The sequence below is a fragment of the Eulemur rufifrons genome, chromosome 19 (genome assembly GCF_041146395.1).
Source record: "Eulemur rufifrons isolate Redbay chromosome 19, OSU_ERuf_1, whole genome shotgun sequence".
Taxonomy (NCBI): Eukaryota; Metazoa; Chordata; class Mammalia; order Primates; family Lemuridae; genus Eulemur; species Eulemur rufifrons.
The window spans coordinates 80,310,285-80,332,682 of record NC_091001.1 but is presented as its reverse complement, the minus strand read 5'-3'; the positions used below and the strand labels follow the sequence as shown (position 1 = coordinate 80,332,682).

The 22,398-nt window shown below is 43.9% G+C and overlaps 1 protein-coding gene across 1 annotated transcript in view; it reads left to right on the top strand.

The window, feature by feature from the left end:
- The window catches only part of PRKCE (protein kinase C epsilon), a 461,318-nt gene that overhangs the window by 357,452 nt on the left and 81,468 nt on the right, over positions 1–22,398 (top strand). The gene's annotated exons all lie outside the window — the stretch shown is intronic.

The window sequence follows — 22,398 nt, the reverse complement described above, 5'->3', positions numbered from 1 at the left end:
TGGGATTATTTACAGTGATTTTTTTTTTTTTTTACACTAGCCAGAACACAGAAAAGCAAGAGACCATTTGCTAGCCGATCCCAAATAAGACCCAAAACTTTGATTCAGACCTCAAGTTACCTCCTAACTCAGTCCCCTGCCCTCCGCCCTCACTTTTCAGTTTGTGACAGCAAAGTAATGGACAAATTTGTACTTTCCTTGGTGCTTTATGGTTCAAGCTGTGAGGAGCCTGAGGGATCCTCTGGTTCGATTGCCCTTAGGTGACGTGGCCTGAGCGAGCTCGCGCACATGTCAGGCAAGGCTGGAGGGAGACTGGTGTTTGCCGCTTCTGTGGACTTGAGCCTCGTCTCCTGGGGAGACACGAATGTCCAGGGCCTAGTGGCCCGTGGCGGGGCAAGAGGAGAGGAGATCCGCCGGCCGTGCCACGCAGCCAGCCTCTGGAAGGCCGGAACAGGACTGGCTGGGATCCAGATGCTCATTGTGTGGGGATGAAATGAAATGTTCCCAAGGGAACTGGCTCATTGTTTAGGACACTAAATATTTATTTTATCAAACCAAACTTCATCTGAAGAAGCCAAAGGATCTGAATTTTAACTCCCATAAACCTGGCTTGGAAAGAACGGGCAGTGGGGAAGAAGAGGTGAGAGTTGTTTCACATCAGAACATTGTGGTAAAGATATTAATGCAGGACTCATTCTGTGTATGGCCCAGTGGGGGGAGTGTGGGACTTCTCACCAACACAGGACAGGCCTAGATGCTTCCGGTTTTCCGGATGTCCCAAATGGTGTGGGTTTGGTCACATTGAAGGATCTGTTACTTAAAATGATACTTTTAAATAAAATAGTATTAATTCTCATTTACCTGCACTTCAGTTGTTTTCCTTTCACCAGAAAAATTTTCTTCTGCAAGTACTTGGATATAGTGGCCTCAGCCCATAAGTCATCGCACCGAGCAGGGATGATTCTTGTCACTCAACTCCTTTCACCAGCGCCAGTGTAGGTGATTGGTCAGTCCTTACGGCGAAAGGTCTTCTCTGTTTCCAGAATCTGATTCAGAAAAACTCATCTTCAAAGCCATTAGGATTTATTAGTGTCTGACTTTTGCAGAGATTAATGATTTTGCTAATATTTCCAAGCAGATTTGTGAGGCAGTTCACCTTTTTGGTTGTTCCCCACCATGCCTGTGCTTCTCAAGATTCTCAAAGCCCAGAGGCCAGGGGTGGTGGCACACACGCCGGTAGTTCCAGCTGCTCAGGAGGCTAAAGTGAGAGGATCACTTGAGGCCAGGAGTTCAAGGCTGTGGAGCACTATGATTGCACCTGTGAATGGCCTCTGCACTCCAGCCTGGGTGACATAGTGAGACCTCACCTCTAAAAATAATAATAATAAAAAGGAACACTGCTTGGTTTGGGCCATCTGCTTGCCGCTCGCAATTTGTTCATTTAGTTCAGTATTTGAATTATTTTTGAAGTAAACTTCAAGAGACGTTGGATTTTATAGACATTAGCCAAGAGTGTTTCTTATTGCAAATTTCCTTACTGCTTTGTGCTCAAGGTCATGTGTTTGCCTTATTACCACATTTGTAGTAAAAATTAAAACCAAATTTAAAAAATTAGAGGACTTAATAGTACATAAACTGAATGTGAATTATTCCATAATATAGTAAAGAACATCAGGGCATATCTGTGGCTTTGAATTACATACTATCAAAAGTTGGGAGAAGAGCAGTTTTGTTGTATATCTTTTCTCTAGAGAGAATACTATTTCAATTTAGAAATGCATTTTCAGCCCCTGAAAATAGAAGTTAACAAAATGAGTGAGGTAGAAAGTTCATGTACAATCACCGTACACAAGGTCAGACAGCCCTCTCCTTCCGTGAGCATTGCCTGGGCAGCCCAAGAACCGGCACCATAAGAGAGAAGACTCTGCCCAGGGCTTCATGTTGCCTGTTGGGAATGAGACTTGGGGCAGGCCAAGCAGTGCAGGGTTAAGTAAGTTGTCTCAGAGCTCTCCTGCCCCTGGGTGCCGCACATACCGAGACAGAGTCGGCCTCCAGAGGGAAATGGGCAAGACCAGAGAAGGCAAACAGTCCCTGCTCGTATTAGCTACACAGGGTAGTCCTCCCTCCAGTGCCACTGAGATCCAGTGGGAAAAGAGCCCCAGAAGAATTCCATGTGCTTCTAAGACACCCCTCAGTGCTTCCCCGTTGATATCCGCATCTGTGTGTCCATCCCAGAGACCCAAAGAAATTATCTAGTCCTGCCAATCTTATAGCCAGATTTTTTTCTTTAGTGATTTTCTATTCATTCTGTTTTTCCCCCTATAACTTAGTTATCATTGTTCTCTGTGGTTCAGAGGAGAACCAGTTCTCTCAGGTTCATTGTTACTGTGTGGAGGCCAATGTCCTAGAGCAGTAGTTTCAGGCTGTTTTACTAATGGAATCCTTCCTTAAAATGAATCCTGCAGAGAAGCTCACTATATAAAAATTATAAAAGGGGACTCCCTCTTTTACCGAAGTGAGCAGGGAGACTTGCCTGCCTGGTGGCCCCCAAGGTGCCTCCTTGTATCTGTAAGCATTCCTGGAGTGGACTTTTAAATTCCCGTTTTTAGTTTTTGCGAGAAATCAGGACTGGGCAATCAGACTCGCCTGGAGCTCGGCATTGTGCTTGCTTTCCTGAGCACCCTTTCAGCATCTTGCTGTCATTCATGCATAAACTAAGTACTTCGTGCTTTCCTGCTAGGTATAAAAAGCACTGTGCCAGATGCTGGGGACGTGGAGATGAGCAAGACAGACATGGCCCCCATTCTCTTGCTGAGGATAGGGTTTTAGCCTTTCAGGAGCAAACTCTGGCTCAGTGCACAGGCTAGTTTTTGTGTTCCGGTGACAGGTCATCCCCATGGGTGCTCTCTGGGCAGATATGTCCTGCTCAATCTAGCCACCCTCTCAGGCAGAGCGTCTCCCTTAGGAAGCCACGAGAAGCCGGCATGTCAAGAATGCCCTGCTATGATTCTAAACCCATCCTTGGGAATTCAGGACTGGACGTTAACTAAGGGGACTGAGAAGTAAATAGGAAAGTTAGGCAGAATGATGCCTGAGGCCCTTTGCAATGCAGGAACAATCTGTCTCCAGTTTATGGTTGGATCAACCATCCTTCCCAACGCCCCACCCCCCTCATTTTAACTAGAATTGAAGAATAAAAGCTCAGCTTATTACTGTAGGTTTGCCTACACTTAATAACACATGCATCTTCCAGAAGTCCTCTCATTTTACTAAGTGCATTCTTGGAAATCACAAAGAAAGCCGAGTGGGCCAGCTGATCATTTTGTATTTACAATCAAGTTACTGAGTAGCTTGCAGTTAATGGCTTTTGCCACTGGAGGGCGATCACAGTCGGAGATGCAGAGCTGAGCGAACCAATATTGAACTTGGGAATGTTGATGAAATAGCAACTCCTTATGTTTGCTGGGTCCAGTGCCAGGAAGAGGAGACTGAAGACCTGAAATGCTTTATCTAGATGAGCAAATTTGTGATGCTCTGGGAGAAGAAATTTTGGAACTGGCCGTTTCCAGCATTGTGTTATACTTTCTTTTATGCTGAAGTTTAACAGAAAAAAATAGACTACAAGTCAGGGGCAGAGCTGTCTTTTCTTTTAAAAATAGATACATAGAAGCATGTGTTTGTTCCTACTTGGTGTTTTTGTTTTACTTATAAAATGAAAACAGCTGAAATAATTTCTGAATTGTTCTAGGCTTTTGAGTACAGACTCCCAGACAGTTTCTGTGGTCTGGGCCCTCAGAAACCCACCTGATGAGGGATGGAGCCCATCTTTGGAAAAAGCTATTTGAGGCTGTGTGAAGCAGCCCAAGTTTGTTTGTTTTCCCTTGTATTTGCAAATGGAAGCCCAGCATGCTCCCAGGACAGAGAACTCAGCAACTGTGACCATCTTGAAAGGGACAAGAAAAGATTTTTTTTTTTTCTTTTTTTCCTGGACAAAGCCTAATCTCCCACTTCCTTGTGGAGTAAAAATCCTTACTATTGACTCCTCTTCTGCCTAAATTGTAGTAGCGTTTTCCTATCAAACTCATTTAAAAAGGAGAAAGATTTATAGGATCTGAAGAGAAACCAGAGTGTATCAAACTCATTTCAGATACAAATTATTAAATAACATGAAAGGAAGGTGGAATATTCATTTCATTTTTTTTGTATTTAATTTTTTTTTCGTAGACCTTTGCATCAAGGAGAAGAATATTCATTTCTAATGACTTTGCAGAATCCCAGGTCTTCTGTAAGCCCCAAGAGTTGTTAACTATGGTAAAGTTTTTAGTCCTCAAAGCTTTCATTTGCTAATAATGTTTTATTGTCCATAAAAATGGTTAACCACCCTTAAAAATATAGTCTTACTCCTTTGACACCGGAAGTGCACATAAATTTCAATTAATGATGCATTTCTCAATACTGACTAATTGGTAACTCCAAATTAATCAGATTTCCTTGCACTAATGGTTTCTTTAATAAATGGTATTAGATGATAATGGAAAGGACAGTCCTGGCAACAAATGTTTAAAACGTAGCCCAAGGGGTTTAGATTATCAGCAGTAGCCTGCACCAGAAGCAAAGTCTTACTGAATACTATCTCTTTTCTAGATTAGATAAAAAGAGGAATTAGGGAGATACAAGGAAACATGTTCTAAGGATGGTAATACTCTGATTTTGGGGACTGTACAAACTGTGGAAATTGGAAAATTTAGCTATTGGTCTGAAACTGGTAACATGATAAACATGGACAGGAGACAAATTTACATGTACAGAATTTTGTTGTTGTTGTTCCATTGGGCTCACACCTCACGCTTCTTAGGGTGAGAGAATTTTGCTATTTGATGCTCACTTGTCTCTCTGCTTGTCTAAATCCATGGCCTGTGGAATTTATTTCCCTTTGCATGTGGCTGGGGAGGGGCACTGTTGTTGCTCCTGGGGGGCTTAAGCTTTCTACAGATGTTGCTCTTCATTTTTAACCAGAATATGGAGAAAGTGTTGACTTTCTAACTTGTATGACCATGCTCTTAAGTTCTTTGACCTTTGTACATGCTTGACCCTTGAAAATATTTTATTTAAATTCTTCCACACTTCAGAGCTGGGAATCATAGATGATATGGTATTAATTCTCCAAGCTGCTTTTATTTAAACAGGTAAAGGAATGGAAGAAGAGGGTGGTAATGCAATTCCCGGACAATTTAAACCTGAAAATCTGTTCGTAAGAAAGAGAAAAGGGGGAAATGATTTTTTAAGACGTATGTCTTGAAAGAATGCTGTTTATCTAATATCTGGGGGTCAGGGAGTGTGTCTGTGGGTGAACTAAGCAATTCCTCCAAGAATCCAAATGAGAAACAGTGTTTTGGGTTTGTCATAGTTTCTAATACTCTCTTAAAATAGTCTATTTCCCAAGAAGTGAAAGCAGACATTTCATGCAAAGATTCACTGACCACCAACAAGAGATCTTTCATCTTCTCATCTGTCCAGTTAAGCTGGAGTCAGAAAAGCAAAAAAAAGAAAAAAGAAAAAGAACACAGATATTTTGGTAAAAGTTTTGTTTTTCCCATCTGAACAGCCAAAAGTTATTTGTGTGTGCGGACCACAGTTTAGATAAGATCTGTTGTGACTAAATTTAGGGAAATTACTTTTCAGGTTTTAGCAGAATCCGTTTTACCTTCCTGTTCTAAAATTAGATACTGATCAGTCTTTGCTTTATCTTCATGATTAAGATCTGATGTCATTAGAGGTCAGAAACATATGTAAAAAAGAATATTTAAATGTTTTCCCATTGGAAAATTATCCTAAAATATCTTTCTTATGTTTCCAAGCCATAAATGATCACAGGTGCATTGAGTCATGTTACTGATTCCAGGAAAGTATGAAAGTTTGGGAAATAAACCAGCTGATGCACGCTGTAGCTGATGGCATTGTCTCTGGGGACACTAAGCTACTCTTGCCTTGTGCCTATGGGGCTGGGAGAATGCTACTGTTTAATTTATCTTAACCGTCTCTTCTGATATACTGTATGGACCAATTTCCCATTTGCAAAGGTCTAGCATCCCTCCAGAGACTATTTCACACACTTTCCAAAGGGCTGAATGCTGATAGACCAACCACCATTTTAACCTTGGCATTTCCCTTGAGAGAGTGTGGGAGTAGCAGGCTGTGATCTACAGCAGTGATTCCCAACCTTTTTGGCACAAAGGACCAGTTTCATGGAAGACAATTTTTCCACGGGTCGGGGTGGGGATGGCTTTGGGATGATTCAAGCACATTTATTGTGTAGTCAGACCTCTCTGCTAATGATAATCTGTATTTGCAGCCACTCCCCAGTGCTAGCATCACTGCCTCAGCTCCACCTCAGATCATCAGGCATTAGATTCTCATAAGGAGTGAGCAACCTAGATCCCTCACATGCGCAGTTTACAGTAGGGTTCAAGCTCCTATGGGAATCTAATGCCGCCCCTGATCTGACAGGAGGCGGAGCTTATGCAGTGATGCGAGTGATGGGGAGCGGCTGTAGATACAGATGAAACTTTGCTTGCTCACCTGCTACTCCCCTCCTGCTGTGCAGTCTGGTTCCTAACAGGCCACAGACCGTACTTGTCTGTGGCCCAGGGATGGGAGGTGGGGCGAAGCATTTATAAACTTCCTTTCCTTTGTTTTGTTTATCTGTTTTCCTCTTTGTTTCTGCCAACATACCCACTTGAATGCAGGTTTGGCTGAAGTCACCCAGAGGAGATGTTGAAGTAATAGGAGTCACCTACCTCACTTTAATTTTTTAGATCTCCCTTTCTTTCCCTCCCTTTCTCCCCCGCCTCCCACAAATTTATGAATGAAAATAGATACACAGAGGTTGAATAGGCTAAGGCTGTATGTTGGCATCTTGATTTTCCATTCTCCAGAGCAAGCAGACAGAGAACTATCTGCTCCAGTTAGGAATCTTAGACTCATATTCATTTAACAACTTTATATTACCCAGTACATTTTGTTCAAATACATTGTGAAAATAAGTTATTTCTAGTGCTTGGGGCATAGTCTGTGAACTGATGTGTCTGTATCTCTCATAAATTTTCCATTTGGATACTCAGAACAAGACAGAAGTTTCTCACTGTGCTGTTAGGCTGCAGACAACTGTTGTCACAGGCTGACCCTTGGTTATAAGTACGTGGGAACTATGTCCTGGGCTTCGCAGACAGGAGGAGAGTTAGTTCTTTGGTGAGATCTGTCTTTAGGGTGATAGGAAACCAAAAGAATAATTATTCTTTTGTCAGTGCTTTAGTTTTAACCAAGTTGGCAGAGTTTTATCTTATCTAAACAGAGATACATGGCAAAGAAAACTAATTTGGGCAATTAGAACTGGTACTTAATCTAAATTATATGGAATGTATTCAAAGAGATGACATTGTATTCCGTACATGAACGGGAATTAGAACTGCTAACAAATTGTCGCTAGGAAGAGGTTCTGAGGAGCCTGTCATGATAAAAGGATAAGAGTAATTTTAGTCAACACATTAGTTAAATAGATAGGTGTTGCTGATGTGCTCAACAAGTTCTTTCTGTTCTTAAATTATTAAAAAAGATTATGTATTTGAATTGGCTGTTAATAGACCTGAGGAATGTATTTCTTTAGAAGGATAAATTTTTAACCTGGTCCTATACATGATGTCACCATATCCTATTTGAACAAGTGCCAAATGAATAACATGTACTAGATAGTGAGTCCTTGTGCATCAAAATAATTTGGTTCACACAGTTTGGATTAATGGGAAAAGAACGGTACTTAAAGCAGTGGTTGAGAGTCATCAGAAACAGCCCATGTGGCACCTGAGAGGCCGCGGCAGAGGGGAGGGAGGACCTGCCATCTCCAGGCAGTGAGCTCTGTGCCGTGGCCTGGCCTTTGCTTCCTGGCCGTCTCGCCTGTCTCTTCTGTGTGTTCAGTGCATATTCAGCTTCAGGCCCAGCCTACGTGGTACAAAATGAAGCCCCAAGTATAACTCCAAGGGTAGACACATCTTGGAGTTATGAGAAGCAGCAGCATGAGCAGTTTACGTGATGGAGGCACATTGCTTACACCTAGTAGATGTTCACAAAACATCTGCTAAAGATTGATTGGCATTGGTGAAATTCATGCATGAAACTTGCAGTTAGTTTAAAGCAGAGCCTGGAGGTCCAAAGTAGAGGGGTTGCCCATCCTTAGGAAGCCACTTCACTTAATAACAATTACTTGGCTGCCCTCCTAACTCCACAAACCAAGAACATGACTCAAGGTAGGAGTACAGTAAAAGTCATGTGAATCTGGAATATCAGTTTGCCAGGCATTTGTTTAGAGTTTCCTGGCATTGGATTGTTTGTAGGTCAGCATTGCAAGAGAATGAACACTTTTTACATCATACTGTGGTTGAAGGCAGGGTTTCCTCATTGGTTCACTGATTATATCACTAACTGAGGAATTAGTCAGAAGACACTTAAAAAACTTTTTGTTTTCATTGTTCATGAGACTCTGGCCATTTGCTTGCACTTTCATATCCTTGCTGAATAGAATCCCCCTTTAGGATTCTTCGGAGAAGGGTCGTGGCTGAGTGTAAACCTTAGCTGGTCTGTGTCCGGGATGAAGAGAAGTAATCTATTTGGGTGAGCCGCTTAAGTAATCAGCTGTCTGATTTATGAGCATGCCTCCTCTCTGAGGGCCAGTAAAGGATTCAAAAGAGACTTCAGGGACTGCCCTGGGAACCAAGACCATAAAACAGTGTTGAACTGGATTGTCTAGGGTAATGATACTCACCCACCTTGGTAATTCAGACAACCTTAGCCAAGCAGAACCAGAATTAGATTAAATATACTGATCGATATGTCTAATTGATCAGTAATTATTTATTGGTTATGTTCAGGCATAATTCCTACTCATGAAGACTGATAGAAAAATAACACCAAGTTAAAAAACCTTTTCTGGGCCGGGTGCGGTGGCTCACGCCTGTAATCCTAGCACTCTGGGAGGCCGAGACAGGTGGATTGTTTGAGCTCAGGAGTTCGAGACCAGCCTGAGCAAGAGCGAGACCCCGTCTCTACTAAAAATAGAAAGAAATTGTATGGACAGCTAAAATATATATAGAAAAATTAGCCGGGCATGGTGGCGCATGCCTGTAGTCCCAGCTACTTGGGAGGCTAAGGCAGGAGGATCGCTTGAGCCCAGGAGTTTGAGGTTGCTGTGAGCTAGGCTGCTCTGAGCCTCTGTTTCTTCACATAAAATGTAGATGATAACATTTGCTCTCAAGATTCTTGCATCAGTGGAAAAGTCAGCTCCTACTTGACATATAGCAGGTGTTCAATGAATGCTAACTATTATTAATCTTGTTAATTGTGCCCTCACATTTGCCTTAGATTATAATTTTCTAAGGAACAAAAAGGCCGAGATGGAGTTGGTTTGCTCCAGCTAAGTCTCATCACTATCCCTGAAGTGTACAAAATGCACGGACATATCTATGTCTTCCTGGTTTTCGTGTACCAGGAAGACCCCAAACCCTATTCCTTTTGATGCCCCAGCCCCGTAAGTCCCAGCTCTTCCATGGAGCCTTCCTTCCCAAATAATAAAATACTATCCTATGGTTTTAACCTTTATTTCACTGGTGTTTCTCATTCCTCCAACCCAGTTTGTAGCTCTTGAAGCCCTCTAGAAATACAAACTAATCAAGCGATTCGGGGATTTGTTCCTCACCAAGCCGTATACAGCTACTACATGGAAGCCTGTGAATGAAAAATGAGAACACATATTTTCCTGAGCAGTTTTTATGGGCCAGGCACCTACCATAAACATAACCTATTTTGATTTTCCATGAAGTAGCTGCTATTGAATTTCGATTTTACAGATGAGGGAAACCAGCCCTGCAGTTTGTCTAAGTCCACAGAGCCAGTAAGTAGCTGAGCCAGGATTTGAACCCAGGCAGTCACGGGCCAGAGGCTGAGTTGGACCACTACGCACCACTTGAGTGAGAATGAGGTTAAGGAAAGCTATCCGAAAATTTTAAACCACCCTCGGAAAGAGTACCACAAATAGGAATTAATGGCAGTCAAATCATAAACTGTTTTAGTTTAGGTTCCCAATAATTCTTCTAGGCATTAACAAGTGTGTTGAGATAATGGAGTTCCACAGTGAGAGAGACCAGCCTACTGTCCGAACTGTGGGCTCTCGGTCCATGTCAGAGCTTCACCCCAGTCCTGAAACTCTCCTTTGCTGTGTCGACGTCACGACCTTTCCAGGTAGTTAAGAACAAAAGATTTGTGAACAGATTAAACACAGGCTGTTTTTGTTCTGCTTCTACAACTACTTGTGTATGCCTGCTTCACGCAGACTACATGGTGTTGACTGGAGTCGGTGCTCATATTTTTTAAATAAACACACGTGGGAATTCACCTTCTCACAAGAGCACAACAGTGGTTCAGCAACTCTTTGCAGAGGACCCTGTGCTATTATACCAAATATTTATAAGTTTATCTCTCCACACTGCTCGGCATTCAGAGTAAACCTGAATGGAAATATGGAGATCAAAGAATTTAATAATAAAAAAAAAAAACCCTTTTCATGCTCTATCTGTCATCAAATGAAAGTATTAGTGAAATGGTATGGAAATCCTCTTCAGCGTGCCTGCAGCCACCAGCCATGCCACTTAAGATTTAAAACAATGTGATCAAGTGTTCAGAATCCACAGGATTAGGTTGTATGTGTATGTTGGTATATTATTTCCAAGTTGCCAGTTTCCCCTGGATTAGCACATTTTAATTCCGGCCTTGTTAAAGGAGTCAGAACATGAAAGGGGATTTAGCAGAGTGGAGATGTCAACCACGCTTTCTTGCCATCATGAAATGGTTTATTTGGTTCCGGGCAGCCATGCATGTGAATCCAACAACACATCTGTAAGACTAAAAGTCAGCCAAGTGGAACAAGAAATACAACCATGGAGTGAAACCGCAGCCATCTAGACATGGGTGGGAGCGTCAGGCCCTTGATTTCATTTCATATGACCCCACAGTTACAAACACACAATATAGCATAGTATCAACTACACAGTAAGTACTTAATAATGGTGTTCCTGGAATGGCTTGGAGGAGCTCACGGCATGGTGTTAAGCACTATAGGAGCAGGCCAGATGCAGGAGACTTGGCCCTAGTAACGCCACGAGATACCTCTCGTTGTAGAAAGCCTTTGGTGGGAGAGCAGCTTGTCCACCAGTGTGCTGGGATAGACGACTAGACACCAATGGTCAAGAATTTATACTCTAGTTGGATTTACCAGTATATGAAACTATTAGCGGAAGATGCAGAACAAAATGCAATAGAATTAAATCTCATGCCAGGCCAAAAAATAAAAGAAAAAAAAATACAATAGAATCACCAAATCTTGATGTTAGAGGGCACCCCAGAAGTTGCCCCATTTACTGGCTTCCAAACCTCACTCACCATTAGTACACTATCTGGGAAATTTAAAAATAAATGCACATGTCCAGGGCCCACCTCAGAGTTGGAAGCTCTGTTTAAGGGGCCTGAAAATCTGTATGCTTTAAAATGCTCCATGAGGTTCTAATGGGCAGCCGGCTCATCTGCACCAGCCTCTCAGGAACAAGTATTTCTGTCAACAGCCTTGCAAGAGCAGCCATCCAGCAGAGGCCGGCATCCCCCAGTGTGGAAGGAGCTCCCTGCAGAATGAGGCGGCGGGGAGGGAGCCTTGCTGTGTCTTCTACCCGTTTGTCTTAGCTTGGCCCTCTGCAGTAACACATACCAAACCTCCTTCCGACATGGAAATCCTTCAAATGTTGTAAGAGTTTCCTTTCAGTGCATTTCTTTGTTTGATAGTTCTTTCATCTGTTCATCCGTTCAGTTCAGACTGTCAGTCTCGGCTGAGACTGGACCATTGCACTCCCCTCAGCTGCTCCTCGTAGCTCCTGGCTTTTCCTCACCCTCCCGTCTGTCTGCCTTCCTCTGGGCCAGCTCTAATTTGTCCACGTCAGATGCAGTGCCCAGCGTCGGACATCACGCTGACTGTGCGATCTGACCAGCAAAACCCAACGGGAGCAGTTGCTTCCTGCATTCCAGGCTCTGTCCTGTTTCTACCAAAGACTGTTCTGAGAATAATCAAGGGCCCGAACTGGTGCAGACAGAAAGCTCAGTGGCAGATCAGGAAGGGAAAAGGTCAGTGTGGTTGAATTTACCAGGCATGAGTCATGTCCTACTGAATGAGTGCACTTTGGAATGGGAGAGAGACACTGTCCTTCCAGCATTCCAGGTGGAGAAATACCATTTCGCTGGATACCTGGATAATTGCTGAACAGGCCACAGTGTGCACGTATTATCTGGTCTGCAGGCTAAACAGTTGCTCTCACGTGTCACCTCTTGGAGGTAGGTTCAGTTCTGACTACTACACCCAACTAGGGGGGAGGGGTGGGGGGGAAGGGGAGAAGGAAGAGGAGGGGGCAGCTTTTTTTCTCCTCTTTATGTGATGGGAGCAACATAAATATTTCCATCCAAGCAGGTTATGTTTCCTTCCCACAACTGAAGGGAAATATCGATATACCTTCTTTATTTGGGGTCAGCTTCCTGGCATGTTGTTTATCTTTAAAACTGTCACAAGAACTTTGCATATTCTTAGGAAAGAAAAGAACCATGATGATGTTGGCAGCTGGTTGTAAAGTGAAGGATTCAGTTAACTGGTTGGTTGTTTTATATACAAAAAAAATTGAAAACAGTTTCCTTGATTGTTTTTCACTGAATTGACCAGTCATTTCAATATCTATGTGAGCACAATCTAATCGCCTGGTTAGTAAGCAGGATTTATTTCTAAATAGAGTTTAAGCAAGCAAAGAAACAAAAAGAGAAAAAATAGCAGCAACAACAACTATAGCAATAGCAGCAGCAATAAAATGGTTCTAGGATTGACCTAACCCAGGACTGCAGGCTTTATTTACAACAGTATTCAGTATATGAAATCAGAACTCTAGCATGACGTCTGTAGGTGCTTTTTCTGTTGGCACAGGAAATGATAAGGTGACGCTTGAGTTTCTGGAATCAGAGTAGTGGCCACGTGGGCTGCTTCAGTTCTGTGTGGGGCCCAGCTCCAACATCAGGAGGAGGCGAGGGAGAGATTCCTTAGTTCTTTGCTCAGCTGAAAGATGGGCATATACAAGAAAGGGGTGTGGTGAGCACCAGCTGCTGGCCGCACATGTCCTGCTGGGGACACAGCAAGGCATATACGTGGGGAACAAGCAGAGCTTGCAGTCCACGCGCTGGATTGTGGGGAGCTGCCTGAGCTCATAGAAAGAGCGTTGGTAGATGGCAAACTATCACGTGGGCTTTGGCTGGGCTGGGGAAATGGGATTAGAACATGAATATTTTTATTTCTACCTTAAAAAGCTTTACAAGGAACATTCCATAGGTCCTTAACTTTGGCTTCAAACTCCTGCTGATTCCTGGTGCCAGTGGGCCCTAATGAACAACTCATTTTTTTTTTTTCTTGCTGTTCATATCATCTCTTGGTAGCATCAAAGACAGATCTGGCCTGTGTCATCATCTTGCCCGTAATAGGGTGGGCCACAGGCCCCCAACAGAGCATGAAACCTCCGCAAGATGAGCAGGCCGCGAGGTTGGGTGGATGATGGAGGGAAAGGTTCCCGACATCCTGCTGCTTTTCTGAAGTCCAGGTGACAGCCAGGGGCAGAGGACGGCAGCCAGATGCCAGGCCCCATGAACGCAATTACGGAGAAAGCAGCCAGTGGGGTGAGACCAGGAGGAAGGCAGGATGCTGGAAAGTGATGATTCAGCCTGGGCATTGATGCTGCTCATGCAATGGGAGGAAAGAAAGAGCCTCCAAAAAACAGTACCACTGTGCTTTTTATTGGCCGGGTTCCCCGTCTAAACTCTCGATTCTGTCATTTTCAAAGGGGACACTAATGACACACCATTCCTGCTTAACTTCAGATGCTGCTGTTATTCATGGCAGGAGATCGCTCTGGTGGCTGGCGTTACCCAACGCTGCCTAGCTGGGGGCTGTTCCATCTGTACTGTCATGTCATGTGATAGAAACTTCTTTGTCATAGGTGCTAATGACCCTGGTAAAAGGAAGTGTTCTCTGATCTACTGGACCAAAACTTTATTCCTTTCCCCTGGCTCTCACACACAGATGGAAGTGTGTGGGTCAGGGTGACAGTCATTTGAGTTGTTCCCTGGGCCAAGTGAAGCTCTAATTAGAGACAGGAAGTGTTTGAGTTTTATTGGGTGAGTCAGTTTGGTGCAGCTTTAGGTCACTTTAAACTTGGGATATCCCGTTTAAGTCAAATAATCATATTTTTAAGCAGCTGGAAACAAATATCAGACGTGCATGAATGAAGTTTATACCTTCTCAACCAGCAATGTGGAATTTTTACTATTTGGCTAATTCTAATCAGGTTAAGGTTTTCCCCCAGGAAAAAAAGGCATCTCCTCTTTTACCAAAAGTAGGCCAGACTCTACCCTCTCTGACTTATAGAAGATTGTAAGAAACAGACATTTCTACAGACAATAGAATAAACTTTAAAAAGGAAGGAAATCCTACCATTTGCAACAACATGTATGAAACAGGAGGAAATTATGCTAAGTGAAATAAGCCAGACACAGAAAGATAAATACTATGCAATACCACTTATATGACAAATCTGAAGTAGTTGAACTCATAGAAACAGAGCAGAATAGAATGGTGGTTTCCAGAGGCTGGGGGAGGGAGAATCAGGAGGTATTAGTCAGAGGGTACGAAGTTTCAGTTATGCAAGATGGTAAGTACTAGAGATCCGCTGTGCAGTTCTGTGTTCCACAGTACTGTGTTGTGTACTTAAAAATTTGCTAAGAGGATAGATCTTATGTGAAGTGTCCTTATCTCCCTCTCTCTCTCACACACATACAAATAATAAAGAGAATGGGAAGAAACTCTTGGAGGTGATGGATATGTTTATGGTATGAATTTGGTGACGGTTTCATGGGTGTGTACATATCTCCAAGCTCATCAAGTTGTACACATGAAATACATACAGTTTTTTGTATGTCAATCAGGTCTTAAAAAGTAGTCTTTATTTATTTATTTTTGGTTTTTGTGTTTTGTGTTGTTTTTGAGGCAGTCTCTCACTCTGTTGCCCTGGCGAGAGTGCAGTGGCATCATCATAGCTCACTGCAAGCCTCAAACTCTGGGGCTCAAGTGATCCTCTTGCCTCAGCTTCCCAAGTAGCAGGGACTACAGATGTGCACCAGCATGCCCAGCTAACTTTTCTATTTTTTTTTTTTTTTTTTTTAGATATAGGGTCACTCTCTTGCTCAGGCTGGTCTCAAATTCCTGGCCTCAAGCGATCCTCCCACCTCAGCCTCCCAAAGTACTACGATTACAGGCATGAGCCACTGTGCCTGGCCTCAAAAAGTAGTTTTAAAAAGAGAATGAATAAAAATAATAACATTGCACTAAGAAAGGGAAAAAAAAAGCCCATTTTGTGTTTCCCATAGTACTATTTGTGTTGATGGAATGGTCATTGCTATAGAAATTTGGTTGTGATAACTCTGAATTTGGGGAAAGACCACACACAACAAGGTCATTACACTCATGCAAGGCCTTGAACCATGGGAGGTGGAACAGGGAGAAGGCCTATTACAAGAAGTGTGAAAATGACTTTTTAAACTTTAAGGGATTATTTTTTGTTATTGCATATGAAAATTGACGTCACTAAAAATGGTTATTACACAGGTAAGACTCTCATTCTCTGAGAATTGGCAGGAAGTCCCCAGTAAGAAAAAAAAGATCCTTTCATTTTATTATCTATACCACCCTTCCAACAGTTCTGTGATGCCAATTAAACAGGGCTCTGCCTACGGTCTACACATGGTTCGTCTGCTTGAGAGCTGGAAAGCCCCGCTGGTTATTTACTGCCTTTTCACTTATTGTAATGATAGCTGTACTTTCTTTGCGGCTTCGCATTCAGAAATGGAGAAATGAAATTGATTTCGCTAAGTTTCCTCAAGTGATTGAGTCTTTCCTTTGGTTCTACCAAGGGAGAGTAGCAGTGAGGAATGAGGGTTGCTTGTTTTTCTTTTTCAAAGATGATGAAACATTTAGGGCAGTGAAAATGGGAAAGACAGAAAATAACTTCAGGCCACCTTCTTTTGATCTGTCTTAAACTCTGCTTCCAGAATAGTTTTCCTTAAAATCAACTGAAACTATGTCATTTTACAACTCAAAAGAGTTCTAGGGTTCTTTACTTCCCTGTGTTTTCAGAGCCACCCCGCCACCAGCACCACCCCATCTGTCTCCTTCCTACCTATATCCAGGGTCTGTGCCCTGCTTCCTAAATAGCAAGGTTCTGTTTTTGTTTTGTTTTGTTTTTCACTGGACACACTCCTACTTCCCTCATTCCCAGGAGCAGTTTTCGTTTCTGCTGACATCTGCCCTTCGGGCAAGTGCTTCTAACTTGCCTTCTCCTCCTCCCACCTCACCTCACATTGTTCAAGAGGTTACTCAAGTGTAGTCTTTGCCCCAGTGTGGCTTTATCTCAATCAAATTCCTATAGCAATGGCCAGTTCCACCAATACCAGTTGTATTATGGAAAATATAGAAGGAGTTTTCACATGACTGTTTTTTTGGTTTTTTTTTTTTTTTTTTTTTTACAATGATCTTCTGTAAGTGTTAGGCCTGGATGATAGATGATTATTTTCTAGGAGGGGCTAAGAAGATAAGATCCACGTATGTAAGTTTCATAATCTGATTCGATACAGGAGAGTTTAGCACATAATGATACAGCATTTTGTGTTGCTTTCTACGGTTTCCTGGGTTTAATTCCTAGCTCTTGGAAACCAAAGCCATGGCTTATGTCATCTTCTATACCCCCCAGCCACTTAACTGAGGACCTGTTGAATTGATGGGTTAGGTGATGTAGACATGCAGGGGAAGAGGAGATGTTCCGGAGTGTGGACTGAGGACCCATGCCCTTAGATGGCATGCGGGGAAATTGTCCGTGTGGTCACTGGCACATCAAAGGGGGACTCTTCCAAGTCCGGTCTTTTGTTGGGTACTCATGTGAAATTGATTTGAAAGGTATAGAGTCTTTTCACATTAAAAACAGCTAACAAATGATGGAGAATGTGTGTCCAAATAACCCTAACTGGCAGGACAGGCGACGCTGCCAGAGGAAGCCTCGGGCTATCCGTCACACCTTGAAAGATGAACAGGGCGGGCCTGATTTTCCCTTCAAAGGCAGGAAAGGTTAGTGCTCTGGGAAAATGGAACCCAGTGGGAATCACACACACATGGGGCCCTTCCAGCTGGTAAGTCATTATTAACTATTCTTACCCTAAATGGCCGTGACACATAATCTCTTTCCTAATTTCATTGTTTTACCTGCTATCACAAGACCGTAACTTTTTAGACATTCAGGTGAGATTAAGGGAGGAGGTGGTGGAATAAGGCTTTTAAAATCTTTGATTACTTCAGAAAACATATTTGCTTACTTTACAAGGAAGTCGGTGTTTTGTTTTGTTTTGTTTTGTTTTCCACCGATGCCAAGAGAGGATTAATGAGTAGCCGCTGGGCTGCCAGCTTGCTTTTGATTTCAGTTTATGTAATTAAGCAGTTCCCAGAATGACTTGAGGTTCTCACTCTACATCAAAACAGGCTTCTCAAATGTGTTAGATTTGGAGGTCAGGAACAGTCCAAACTCACTGAATAGAGGGAGGGGAAGTGAAAAACTTATCTTGCTTTCAAACATCCCTAATGTGTAAAAAAGGTTACTTATGCTTTGGGGGCCATGTGCATTGAGCTGTATTGGGTAGAAAGCAGATTAAAATTCAAGTTCAAAATGGGCTAAAATTAGAATAGCTCCAAATGACAATAGAAGTAACATGGGGAAACCAACTCTGAGTTACTTTTGAATTTCTAGCAACCTGAGTTCACAGTGGGTGTTCAAGGATTCAGGCATTCTGCATCAGGAACCCACTTTATGCCAGGCTCAGCTCTGGTTGTTGGGAATACGGTAAGGAGCTACTCAACAACACTTCCTCCTCTCATGACGCTCACTGGACAACGTTAGCTGAGCAGATTTTTCTTGAGTGCCTCCTCAGGTGCAGAGTTTTGAGCTAGTGTTAACTGGGGTTGCTGGGAAGAATGAGATGTGTTCCTCAAAAAGCTGGCCGTCTCACTGGGAAGTGAAGACATCTATCCATGGAGCGAAAGAACTATCCACGGCTGTCACCAAATACTGGGTTGTTGATACAGTCAGATCCTCTGTGGCTGAAGTGTTCAGAGTGGGGACCTATCCCCAGATTCTACAGACAGCAGGCTGACTCACCTTTAGTACTAAAAATTTGCAGATATAAATGTTAGACCACTCTTTGTTGCTTGTAGCCCCCTAATCCTTTTTTAGTTCTTCTATCCACATAGGGCTTGTTTTTATTTTTTTATGTTTACTGTTTTTCAGAGATGGGACCTCACTCTTTTGCCCAAACTGGTATGTAGTGGCACAGTCAGCTCACTGCAGCCTCCAACTCCTGGCTCAAGGGATTCTCCTGCCTCAGCCTCCCAAGTAGCCGGGACTACAGGTGCATGCCACCACATCTGGCTAATTTTATTTTTTATTTTTAAATTCTTTTTTAGAGACTGGGCCTCACCGTGGTGTTGCCCAGGCTAGTCTCGAACTCCGGGGCTCCCGAGTAGCTGGGATTACAGGCATAGGCTGTGGTGCTCAGCCAGTGCTTGTTTTTAAGGGAATTATAGCAGCTTTTTTTGCGTGCTAATATAATTCCCTTAAAAAACAGCAGGCCAGAATTAACAGTTCCTGCCCTCATGAAGCATACAGACTACTGAGGGAGAAAGTCATAAATAAATTACACAAATATTAATAAAACCTTCGCTGTGCTGAATGCTGCCACAGAATGTAGCACACTGGCGGGGGGATTTGAGCTCATTTGAGAGTCAGGGACAGCTTCCTCGAAGAAAAGGTGACTGCACTGAAATCTGAAGGGTGCAGAGGGATTAGGGCAAGAGAGAGGGAAAAACATTCCCAGCAGAGGGAACAGCATGAGCAAAGGTCCTGGAGCAGAGAGAACAAGGGACAGCTGGAAGGGAGATGATGTTTGGGCCAAAATGGTGTGCCCGACAGTGGCAGAGCTGGAGAGAAACAGAAAGTTTACAGGTGCAAAGGTACAATAAGTAAAGCGACAGGGCTCTGTGAGGGATGATGGAGAGGGAGGTATTAAGAATGACTTCCGGGTTCCTGACTTGTAAAATTGGCTGAACGGGGAGGCCCTACCTGAGAAAGGCAACCCTGGACAAGGACCAGTTTGTTAACAAAGATGATGGGTCGGTTTTGGACGTGTTGGGTTTGAGTGCCTTTGAGACACCTGGAGGGAGATGTCCGAACCACGGTTGGTCAGGTGTGTCTAGAGCGTAGAGCAGGGGTCTAGTGTGGGGGGCCAACCTCATGAGTCATCTGCGTAGAGGGGCCTTAGAAACTGGGCATAGATGAGTCCTCCAGTGGGTACCGGGCAAGGAAGGGGAAGGCCTAGAACCCAGCCTTGTGGGATTCCAGCACCTAATGGCTGGGAAGAACAGAAGCCTCTGCCAGAAACGTAGGGAGAAAACCAGCCTGAAAGCCAAAGGAAAGAGGTGTTTGGTGGAAGAGGAGGTGGTTGGGGAAGAAAGCTGCTAAGAGGTCAGAGAAAATGAAGATTCTGTAAGGATAAAAATAATAACACCTATTAATATAATACTGTTGCTAACACTAGTCATTGACGATCTTTATGGAGCGCCAATTTTGAGCCAGGCATTTTAACCTATAATTTAATCCTCGTAAGAGGTGTGTAAGGCAGGTCCTATTACTGTGTCACCCTCATTTTTACAGAGCAGAAAACTGAGCCCAGAGAGACGAAGTCATTTGCAGCCAGTAAGTGGTAAAGTCAGGGTGGAAGCTCTTCTTTCTTACTCCACAGCCCCTATTCTTAAAAACTCTGTGTCCAGTGTTGGTAGCATAAAAATCCACCAGGGAAAGAGGGTGCAGAGATGGGATTTTTCCCCATTAGAGATTTGGGTTTTTTCAAACACAGCCAAGGAAATGTTCTGTTGCTGCTAACGCCCAAATCCAGGGCTGGTGATGTGGAGTGAGCACATCGGCAGCTGTTTCTGGTCGTGTGGTTGAGCTAGACTAGGGCAGCGTTAAATGAATGATACAGCTGTGCTTCCCACGAGAAAGGTTTGCCCCGAGTGCTCTAGGGTAGAGGGTCTCAAAGGGTGGTCCCTGGACCAGCAGCGTCAACATGACCCATCACCTGGGGGCTTGGTGCAGAGACAGATTTTCAGAGTCTTCTCCTGATCTTCTGAATCAAACTCCGAGTGAGGGGCCCAAGAGTCCATGTTCTAACAAGACTCCCGTGTGATTCTGATACACAAGTCTGAGAACGCTTGTTCTTGGGGAAATCTTTGAAAGGACAAAAAGACTGGAATACTTTATAATCCTTATACGGCACAGATGCAAAATACCTTGAGAGAAGCCAGATGGACAGGAGTCAGCGGTTCTCCACCCTGGCTACACGTTGGAAGGACCTGAGGAGCTTTAACAACTACGGAGGCCTGGGTCCCACCTCAGGGGTTCTGACGGCCTGGGGCTGGGGTCGGCCTGCACACCTGACTTCTGAGAGGAGGATTCCAATGGAGAATGGACGATTGAATGAATAGTTGGCGAGGCAGCCCAGTGCTTGTGAGTACAGAATTGTGCTCTGGGGAGAAAAGGAGGCAGGCCTTGAGGGAGCAGGGTAAGACTATAGAAGCAAAGCTAGACCTTAGGCCCTTTGTGAATACCAGTAAAGCTTGCATAATTCTGGAGATTGTGGTTGGGGGGAAGGCAGGTGGATTTAGTAATAATTCTTAACTACGGACTTATTCTCAAAGAGATATCAATAATAAAGTAGATATGCTTCATGCATAAAGAAGTATTATTGGTAACTTTTACTCAATCTTCATGGAAAATAACACTCTCATCCTCCTGGAAGCCACACGTAGACTACGTATGTTAAGAATGTACTCCACCCCTCCGGTCTCTTACGCCTCACCATTGACTGCGTCAGCCTTCATCCCCCGCTGAGCTGCTCGGTTTTCTGGCCCCTGAACATGCTCACTCTGTTCCCACATGCTGACATTGGTTCCTGCCTCCCCTGACTTTCTCTTTCTTTCAAGGCCAGCTCCATCTGGAATCTTCCATGGCCCCCAGGTCAGAGAGCTCCCTTTCCTCTGAATCCGTCAGCACCTGGTGTCTTTAATGCATTGTCATGCCTCGTGTTTCCCCTCTCCACCCTGGACCATAGCCCCCAGGGCAGTGATGACTTATCATTCTTTGCGTGCTGCCTGACACAACATTCCCCATGGTGGGATCTTAGACTGGTCGAGAAACGGTGCAAAGTGAATTCCAGTGCATCCTCTCCCCATTATCGTGGTTTGCAGATAAGAAGGGGTCACCTCCGGTTAAGTGTGACTGTGGTCTGGCGGTTCTGAAGGCTGCCTTGAGGGAAGAATCCGTAGGAATCCCAGCAGGAATGTCCTCCAGGGTAAAAATGTGGCCCTCACGGGGAATGGCGGTCTCACAGTCTCAATTGTTCCATGTCACAATGTATTCGTTTCCTAGGACTGCCTTAACAAATGACCACAAACTTGGTGGCTTAAAACAATAGAAATTTATTCTCCCACAGTTCTGGAGGCTGGAAGTCTGGCATTGCTGGGCCAAAGTCAAGGTGTCGGCTGGGCTGTTCTCTCTCCAGAGGTTCCGTTCCTTACCTCTTCCCGCTTCCAGCGGCCACTCTCGTTGTTTGGCTTGTGGCTGCATCACGTCCAACCCTGCCTCTGTGGTCACTCGGCCACCTCCTCCCTTCTCAAGTCTCCCTCTACCTGCTTCTTATGAGGACACTTGTGGGTGCATTTAAGGCCCACCCTGGGAGTCCAGGGTCATCTCCCATCTCAACCTCCTTAATCACATCTGCAAAATCCGTTTTTGCCATATGTGGTAACATTCACACATTCCAAGGATTAGGACCTGGCTATCTCTCAGAGAACTTTTATTCAACCTGCCGCACCTGTAAAGGTACCTGGAGCCTCCAAAAGGGCAGAGGCATGTCCAAGGCCACACTTGAAGTTGGTAACAGAAATCAAAGGCCTGAGTCCCCTTTGTATCCATTTTAGGGTGCTTCCAGTAGATCAAGCTGATGCCTGCGAAAGTAAGAGAAGGAAGGGATTTTAAAAGAACATTTCATACCCTAATTCATGTGCTTTATTCCTTCGTCATCTTTCTGGATCGTGCTACCAAGGTTCAGCCACCTCTGAGGCTCCTCCCC